The 10,043-nt window shown below is 43.7% G+C and overlaps 1 protein-coding gene across 1 annotated transcript in view; it reads right to left on the reverse strand.

The window, feature by feature from the left end:
- The window catches only part of LOC115097951 (barrier-to-autointegration factor-like), a 79,331-nt gene extending 76,998 nt beyond the window's left edge, over window positions 1–2,333 (reverse strand). Inside the window, exons 1-2 of the mRNA XM_029614141.1 lie at window positions 2,313–2,333; window positions 1,255–1,368 (exon numbers count right to left, since the gene is read on the reverse strand). The gene's annotated coding sequence lies outside the window, so the exon portion shown is untranslated. The remainder of the gene's footprint in view (window positions 1–1,254; window positions 1,369–2,312) is intronic.
- Window positions 2,334–10,043: the final 7,710 nt, after the last annotated feature.

The raw sequence follows: 10,043 nt of genomic DNA on the forward strand, positions 1-10,043 counted from the left end.
CCAGAAAGATGCTTGGATGCAAAGGGAGAGGAATGATCAGCAGAAAAAGGGAGGTCGTATTGACCCTGTATAAGTCTCTGGTGAGACCTAATTTGGAACAGAGTGAGTGTACAATTCTGGAGACCACACCTTCAAAGGATATAAACAGGATGGAGTCAGTCCAGAGTGTGGCTACTAAAATGATCAGTGGTCTTTGTTCTAAAGCATATAAATCTAAACAGGTATACCCTGGAGGAAAAGTGAGATAGAGGAAATATGATAGAGATATTCAAATATCTCAAAGGCTTTTTCAACGGAAAAGAGACTCTATAATGAAAGGTCATGTATTGAGGATGAAAGGGGGTAGATTCAGGAATAATCTTAGGAAATATTTCTTTACAGAGAAGGTGATGGATGTGTGGAACATTCCTCCCAGTGGTACAGCTCATGGCCTTAAATGCCTTCCTCTGTGGACCAGAACCTAACACTTCTAACCCTGACACCTAGTCTATCTCTGTCCCCTTCTCACATTCAAGGCACCATCAAGTTACATAATGCTGAAAGCAAGCTTCTGTATGAATAGAAACCATGGTATGGCCTTGCCATCACACATATGGCATGAGCGTACCATTGCTAATAGCAGTTTTCTTTGCATGCAGCTCTCCCTGAAAAGGAAATTCTTCTAAATGCCCATAAGACAATGCCCAGCACACCCTGCAATATATGAACACACCTAATTAAACACATTTGCTGTTCACAGGTGACAGCTCTATGTTTGAGCAGGAACTGGAGCAGGAGGCAGAAGAGCAGGAGAACATGAAAACTTCTGCCAGCAACAAGGTTCTGGCACCACCCACTCCAGCAACCAATACCACTGCTAGGGAGGAGTGCAGCTGCTTTTGCCCATAAGAAAAAGTGGCCCTGAGTACCTTACTCTTTTTTTATTTTAAAATATCAGGAGTAGACTAATAGCATGCTAGCTATAGAAAGGACATAGTTATATAATACTATGGAAATAACCTGGAGACACAGAGTATAAAAGAAGATGGGAAAAACATCAAACATTGACAAGGGAAAAATCCATAGACTCTGCGAGGGAAGCATAAACATATAGTTTTTAAAATACGCCAATGTAGATACAACTCAGGTAATGCTCTTGGATTAGGAGTGTAAATAATAAGAGATCTATATACCCAACAATATTTTACTTAAGCAGGCTGATCACTGACTGGGACTTTCAGTAGCTGTGCAGTTCCTAGATCAATCAACACTCACCTGCACAGGTTCGCACTCTTTCTGTGCGCTCAGGGCTGTGCCTTGTTGGCTCCAGCTTCCAGGCCCTGATCCCGTGCCTCTTTGGTGTCGCCTCCCCCAGCTCTCTGCTCCCAACTGACAACACAGAATCTTGTTAATTCCGTCATAGGATATACTGCAAGTCCCCCTCCCCCCCCCTGTCGCAAGATTGTCTGCATCCCCCCTCGTTCCACTACCCCATCATAAGATGTCCTGCAGCCCCCATTCACATGCGCCCCATCCTAGTATATCCTGCCACCCCTCCTCCTTCAAGTCACAGGATCCCTTGCAGCCCCCTGTCAAACTGTCCTCTTCTCCCCACCCACTCATAGGACGTGCTTCGCCTTGTCACATTGTCCCCATTACAGGATACCCTGCAGTCCCCTCTCTCACTGACCTGCCACACTGCCTACTGTCACAGGAGATCCTGCAGCATCCTCTTGCACTGTCCAGTCACAGGATGTGCCGTGGACTTACACTGCTCTCTGTCACAGGATATCCTGCAGTCCCCTCTTTCACTGCCCCGTCACAAGATGTCTTGCAACTCCCTCTCATACTGCCCCCTGTCACACTACCCCTGTGACAAAAAGCCCTGCAGCCCTCCTCTTACACTGACCCATCACAAAATATACTGCTTTGCTCTCACATTGCTCTGTCACATGATGTCCAGTAAGTCCCTTTCAAACTGACTCATCACAGGAAGCTGAGCAGCACCTACAATACTGGCCCTTGTCTCAGTACTGAGGCTCCTTGTAGCTCACATCACACTGCTCCATCATAACATACACTGCAGCACCCTCTGTCTGTCCCATCACTTCATATGCTATGAACCTCTCACACTGCTCTTCATCACAAGATGGCCTGCAGCCCCCTCTCGTACTACCCTTTGTTATTTTCATCCGGTTGGGTATCTGCCCTACACAGCCCAAAGCTCAGTCCTAAAGCCATCTCCTGGCCATCTTCCTCCATTGTTATCTTCCTCTGTTGCCCCAGGGTCTGCCCCCTACCCCAGAACACACCCTGGTAGCTGAGTCTCTTACCCCCCCCTCTTCCTTGTTGGAGTGTTTGCCCTGACAGTTTCCAGCTCCCAGCAGATACTTATTGTTCCAAACGCATCACCTGATTGGTCACTAAGAGACTCCATTGTCTTTTATGACCAATCACCTCCCAGGAACTTTCCAAGATTAGCTTTTTTTTTTTTTTCAATTACTTTTACAACTTCAAGCTTTATTTATATGTTAAGTCCTTTCAATGGCGTTTCACTCATTCCTCCCAGCACCTACCTCATACATCACAATGGAGTCTAACACAATAGTCCCATCACCGATTTCCTACACTGTGATGGGGTTTCATTCATTCCTCCCATCTCTGACTCCAATGCCGGGACCAGCCTTTTCTGCACCTAGGACAGATTTTCAGAATTACTCCTCCAACCCCACCCCTACCTCCCCTCTGAGATACACATGGCTGCTCTGGCACAGCGATGTATCCCTCTGTATCCCTCTGGGGGCAGCATTTCCAGCAAAGCACACCCCTCTCTCTCCCCTCCTGCCCAGCATCCTACTCTCTCTCTTCCCCCACCCTCATGTCCAGCATCCCCTTTCTCTTCCTCCTCATTCCTTCCCCTGCATTCTCCTCCTCACAATCCACTCTGTGCTCTGCATCTCCTACTTCATCCCCTGCATTCCCCTTTAACCTGCATCTACTCCTTAAGTTGCATTCCCCATCCTCTCCCTCACCTACTCCTTGCCCTGCATTACTCCTTTCTCTCCTGTTCACTCCTTGCCCTGCATCCTCCTCTTTCTTCTTGTCCAGACTAAAAGCTAAAAATACGAGTGTAATAAAAAATTCTAAAAACCTACGAATAATAAGACATAAAAATTAAACTAATCAAAATTTAGCGTTTGACGTGTCTTGCTAATCAAACAGCACACTACTCTACTCGTGGTTAGTAGGCCACACAATTATATACAGTATGCCACCATATGTAATAGAAGGGATCTTTACATTCCCGCTTAAGCAAGTATTATCATCCTCCCCTTATTTCTTTCCCAAGCCTCACCCATGTGACAAGATGCAACTGGGCTGGTGGGCAGTGTTGGCCTGGGGAGGTCCATTGTATCTAAATGTCTCCTTCCGCTCCACTGAGAGATCCGCTTGCTAGGGTCCAGCCCTCCTGGGGGTCCTGACTCTGCCTTCTGGACTGCCGCTGGGGTACACGCGACCCGACTCTGCCTCCTGGGCTGCCGCTGGGATCCGCACCTTCCTGGGGGACCTGACTCCACCTCCCGGTCTGCCGCTCGGGTCCCCTTGCTGAAGGGTGACCACGCCACCTCCAGATCTGCCGCTGGATTACCCTTGCTCCCTTGGGGATGGCTCAATCTTCTGATCTGCCGCGGGCCTTCTCATTCTCCTCCCTTGATAGGAGGGTTTTCTCTGGCATGGGTTTTACAGAGCCGCTAGGTTGGATTTAGGCATATGCAACATAGGCGTATGTCTAGGGCACCAAGTTTAGAAGGCACCCAAAAATAGGGACTCACCCTGCTGCACTCTGATTTCCAATGGCAAATTTCCCCATTCCCAATCCTCTGCCTATGGGCACCATATTTTTAAATCCAGCCATGAGGGGTGGTAATCTCTCTGCCATCCCTATCCCTAAGCCAAGACCTTCTTTCTCTTCCTCCCTCCCTACCTACAGGAGCCAGGTGGGCACTGGTCTCCTGTCTCTGGCGGCTGGCAGGATTAACACTGCTAGTCATCCAATCCCAGCTGCAAGTATATTTTAAACTCAGCGACTGGACACCAACACTTCCTGGCTGCTGATCTTGAAAGATTACTAGGCAGGAGTACCAGCATCCCCCCCATGAGCTTTGAAAATTCTCATAGTTCCAGTACCTTTCCCCGATCACTGGAATCTTTTTCAACTGTGCTGCAGCAAATTCTTGAAAAGTGAACTTGCCAGAGTATAGTTGAAAAAGGTTCCTTATCAGCAACGCAGCAAAAAATGATTACTGCTCACTGACCTCTTGAGGATGTGAATGAAGAGAAGAGACATGGGGGTGGCTTGCGGGAATGACGGCTACTACCTGGTGATTAATACCCTTATTCAATAAACATACACACGGTTAATGCGACACCAACATTGCTCTATGCTTCAATGGCAAGAGGAAATGTGAGACAAAGGATTTGCATTCACAAATAAGTGTGGGAGAAGCTTGCTTTTTGCGGCGGTTACTACCCCGAACCAATTAAGCCTGATACTTTACTTTGAATACATATACAGCGCAGCTCACTGCTTCAACGGCAGGGGGAATGAAGATAAGAGGATTTACACTCAGACAACTACCAACTAGAATTGAATTGCATAGTCTGGGTAAACAAATAAGCATGGGAGTAGCTTGCTTGTTGCGGCGGTTACTACTCCGAACCAATACTGCACTTTGAATACATATACAGCACAGCTCACTGCTTCAACAGCAGGGGGAATGAAGAAAAGAGGATTTATATTAAGACAACCAGCAAGGACTAATTTGCACAGGCTGGGTGACTTGCTTATTGCGGCGGTTACTACCTCTAACCAATTAGGCTTGACACTTCACTTTTATGCAGATCCAGCACTGCTCTCTACATCAATGGCAGGGGTGGAAGGAAAATTTGAACCAAGAAGTTACCAATAAGGGCCCTGACCTCAGCGGACAGAGTAACAGATAAGTATGAGAAAAAAAACTGTGAAAGCTTGGTGGGCAGACTGGATGGGCTGTTTGGTCTTCTTCTGCCGTCACTTCTGTGTTTCTATGTTTCTGTGAAGTATGTGTAACACTGTTAGTGTGAAATTTGTTTTAAATATGAGGTAAATTCAAGGTAAGGTTCAGGGTAGGCAGTTTAATTGTTAATATTAAATTAACCTGGCTGTATCACAATGGATTTTCATCAGTATTTGATAGCATTATAAGAATTGACTGGAAATTTGGCAAATGTAATGTGGATAAAGTGAGTGATTTTCCAATCACTATACATACATATGGCTGTATATGCCACTGTTATGGCTTGCTTTTAAGAAATATATGCGTGATCTTGGCTTTCTCTAACAAGGAGAGGGCTACAGCTCTCATAATATAGGAGAATACACATATCATCTAAAGAAGTATGTTCTCTCCAGTTGAATTGATCTAGGAGAACCAGAGTCTGACTCAGGAGAAGGTCTAGTTTACTGTAGTGGTGTGCTCTGATGAGAAAAAGACTGGATATATGAAACTGGAAGCTTGCTTATAATAAAGCTGATAACAGAACCCACTGAGAAAGCTAAAAGAAAAGAAAGGAGTGTCAAACAGCAGAGCTGCTTCTAAAGTGAGAGGAACTATTTTGTTATTTATCTTAGGTGGAAATAGTCTGACATTGTGAATCATCACTCTGCACCAGGTTGGGAATACAGGCAGAGTACACAGAAGAACAGACAATAGTGTTTTCATACTTATAATATCCCCAGTATGAAAATACTTTGTGGCACCTTCAGATTACACATATAAATATACAGCCACTGGCCATGGCTACAGATTGATGAACATCTGAACCTTTACTCAGTGCACCGTGGTAACAGAACCGGTTCTCTTAATTTAAAATACTTAACTAGGAATTAAAAGAAAACCTAATTGTATTAACTGTGAAAAACTTATGGTACCTTTATAGTATTTTCATTACTTGTTTCTCACTGTTTAAACTTGTAATAATAAATCTTGACATCTAGCCTGCTGCATGCTTCATAACCTGGCCAAAACTAGGCAGCATCGGGTAAGAAGGCAGTTCCTGGTTCTACCGTAGGTCTGGCATCTGAAATGGCACTGCCAACTTCTTGAGAAAGTATTGAAGCACCCCCACCAGGAAACATGGGGATAAAGCTACCACTAGCAGCGAGAGGTGAGCTGCAGCAGAAGACCCCGCCAGCCCCCATGTAATACAAGCAGATGGGAGTTGCAGGTTCTTTAGATACTGGGGAAAATGACCCAGGCACCACAGATTCAATGCAGTAGTAACCCTGTTCCTGAGCAGGGGATCCAGGATACGTGGCAACACACTGAAACTTTCAACACAATTTTACGCTTTCTCAAAGGTAAAAGCAAGTTTGCTTACCGTAAACGGTGTTTCCGTAGATAGCAGGATGAATTAGCCATGCTGTCATGGGAACTGTCATTCAGGGCCCAGGAGGCGGAGCTTTACCAAGCAGAGGCTAGAGCTTTGCTCTCTGCAGCTGCGCGTGTGTTCCCGTGCAGGAAAGTAACAGATTCTCCTCAGTCTGTGATTAAGCTGTAGTGTAGTCGAAAAGACGGTGACTGCCAGGGAGGAGGGTGGGTCAGCAAGGCTAATTCATCCTGCTATCTACGGAAACACCGTTTACGGTAAGCAAACTTGCTTTTTCCCGTCGATAGCAGGGCTGAATTAGCCATGCTGTCATGGGAGTCCCAAGCTCCCGATCACGTTGTTTATGCTATATATGTTTGTACGTGATCATGAACAGTGTGGCAGTCACCGTGAACAAGAGGATAGAGATTGGAAGATTGCGTGCCCTATCTTCGCATCAGCAGCTGCTTGTTGATCAAGGCAGTAGTGCAATGTGAAGGTATGGAACAATGACCATGTAGCTGCCTTACAAATGTCTATGGGTTGGACATGTTTAAGTTGTGCCAAGGAAGCCGCCACTGCTCTAACTTGGTGAGCTTTGGGAACAGAATGTAGCTGTAGTTTCTGTTTGTCGGAGCAGAACTTGATGCACTGTGCTATCCAGCTGGAGATAATGTGTTTAGCCACCGGTAATCCAGGCGCCTTCAGGTCGAAAGAGACAAAGAGTTGAGAAACACGGGAGTCTGAGTTTGTTCTTTCTTTGTAGTATGCTAAAGCTCTTTTGCAATCTAGTCTATGCAGTAATTTTTCCCTGTCATTTGCATGAGGTTTAGGGAAAAAGATGGGTAGTTCTATGGTCTGATTGAGATGGAATTGAGAAACCTCTTTTAGTAGGAAGGACGTGTGAGTTCAGAGAACCACCTTTTGGTGATGAAACTGTAAATACGGAGAATAATGGACCAAGGCCTGTAATTCACTGACTCATCGTGCTGATGTTACTGCAACCAGTAACACCATCTTCCATGTGAGGTATTTAATATGTGCTGAGTCCATGGGCTCAAATGGGGGAAGCATTGAGAAGTATGCCTGAACAGAAAACCAACATGGAGAAGGAAATCCCCAGAAGCCTCTGCTTTTCTTTAGCCTGCCTAGGCTGAATGGACTCTGAGTGACTTTCTGAGCATGACTTACAGAATGTCCCTCGATATCTGTAGAGGCAGCCAAGCTGGCACCAGACAGGTGATGCCTATTTTTAGGGTCACAAAGGAGAAACCACAAGGGAGCTTCAGGCACTATTCTCAGGAGTTTGTAATCAACACAGCTACAGATGTGTTGATTATCTTGACCAGTAAAGATTTTAACAGAACAAAGAACTATCTCGAAAGCCATGGTAAATGGGCTACACTTTCCTGGGTAAACTAATCAAGGGTAGTTAGGGATGATGTTATCATGCAGTTGACATTACAACTTATATAAATGATCCTTTGGGCAGTCACGCAAATCTCTAGAACCTTCTATCTTTTTCCAGTATTAAATGTTAACTATAAAAGAAGGGTCACTTCCTGTATACAAAGAGATACTGGTCAGTTTGTCAGACAAAGGACATCCAGTACCCAGCATCTCCCGAGAACACTTATACTGATTAATAAAAAGAAATTATACTTTCTACTGAGTCTAAGCGTTCTTGTATCCCTGGCTATAAGCATATAGTGTGCTAAACATTTTTGGCACCTGAACAGGGACTGATGGTTGCGGCCATCACTTGTGCAGTCTTACATCTGTCTCTGCTGGACTGGGTCAGATCTAATGCTGCTACTCGGACTTTAATTGGCAGATTGTCCGAAGTTTTGTTTATTGCATAGTAATTCCTAGGAACAGAGATTTCTGATTTCTGGATGACTGGTTATTGAAACAGTAGTACCTGGAAGACAACAAAAGTAGTACCCGGAAGATGTGAGAGCCCCCCACGGGAAGATAGATCTGTAAGTAGTTAATCATGCCTATATAATTAATTTTCAAATTTAATTTTCTAGGTAAGTAAGTAAAAGATTTCTTTTTTGGCCAATTGCAAATAACAGTGCATTATTTCTTTTGATCTACTTTGGGGACGCCCATTGTAGACCATTATACTTAAGGAGTACTTATTAAGAGTGATTGTGAATTATTTGTCTGTATATTTGTTACTAAAATGTGTACTGGAAAAACAACAATAGTGTAAGTTGTAAGTCCTTGCTCTGCTTGCGAGGCTGAGGGATTATTAGAGGGACATAAGGGAAAGTGTTGGGGAAGTATAGTTTGCATTCTGGTTTTTTATTTTAGGTCTGATTGTTATGGAAGTTTCAGCACTTGAAAGGGCACTGGGAGCTGGAGAGTTAACTGGGTAGGCAGATAAAGAGAAAGCGGGAGATGTAAAGCTCCAGGCAATTCATATGGTTAGTAGAACACAGTGGGGGAAAACTGGTTTACCTGACTGGCTTTTGTTTAAAAGGTATAAACAGACTATGGAGGAATTAAAGTTGTGGACAGTAAGTGAATTTAATTTAGTAGATTATTTTAGAAAGTTTGGTTTCGTCAGCTTTCTCTGATGGGCTAACTTTGAATTTGGGTAGAAGCTCATAATATTGGGTTTGCAAATACTAAACTTAAAAGATTTTAGAGCAGACATAAATGATATATTGCACTTTCTTTTTTCATTCAGGTGACAGGAAGTCATCTAGCAGATAATAGGAAAGCTCATGGAAACCAACTCTCCTGTTAAATTGGTTTAAGTATGTAAAAGAACAGTAGTTAGATAAACATTTGCAAGTGTTTGATCTATGGTATAGACAAAGAGATTCTGTTTCTGATGATACTGAATGGAGTAAACTGCCCCCACACTATGCTCCTGTTTTGGCTGCTTGGAATTCCTATCTTTTCAGGGTACTGCTGATATCCAGCTTTGCTGCATGCTTGTAGTCAGCTAGGTCAAATTACTTAGGCATCTTAAAGGCAGCCCTGCTAGTGAAAATAAATTGACATTAACTGCAGAGCAAAAGACTCAGAAATTATACAGGATCTAATACAGTCAGTATTGAATGCATCTAGTTTGGCTCTTGTAGAGTTAAGTTATGAGATTGATTTGTGGGTATATCATGGGTCTGAAGGATGGGCAGTGGCTGCTTCTCAGCATGACAATATAACCTCCATGGCTTATTTCTCTGGTACTTTGGTGTGATAGAACAGGGGTTTTCAGAATTAGGGGTTGTGGTATGTACGGAAACTATCTGTAAATTGCAAGCACACATACCAGGGATTTTAATTGTCTTACATACTTCCCATGATGTTAGAATACTTTTAGGGAATGCTCACATCTCTTTTACCACTATGAGATTTGGTAACTATTCAGCCATATTATTGACTTCTATAGTATCCCATTAGACAATTACAATTAATTCCAAATTTAATTTTCTTCAGTATGAGACGTCAATATTCCTTAGCCAAAGAAGCACAAGAAGGTATTAAACCAGAAATTGCTTCACTGCTTAAACATGGTATAATAGAATCTACTTGTTTCCAGTTTTAAAACCTTCTGGGAAGTGGTGATTAGTGCAAGACTTAAGTGCACTAAATGAATTGGTACTAGCAGAATACCCTAATGTTACAAATACAGCTACAAC

Source organism: Rhinatrema bivittatum, chromosome 8, assembly GCF_901001135.1.
Source record: "Rhinatrema bivittatum chromosome 8, aRhiBiv1.1, whole genome shotgun sequence".
Classification (NCBI taxonomy): domain Eukaryota; kingdom Metazoa; phylum Chordata; class Amphibia; order Gymnophiona; family Rhinatrematidae; genus Rhinatrema; species Rhinatrema bivittatum.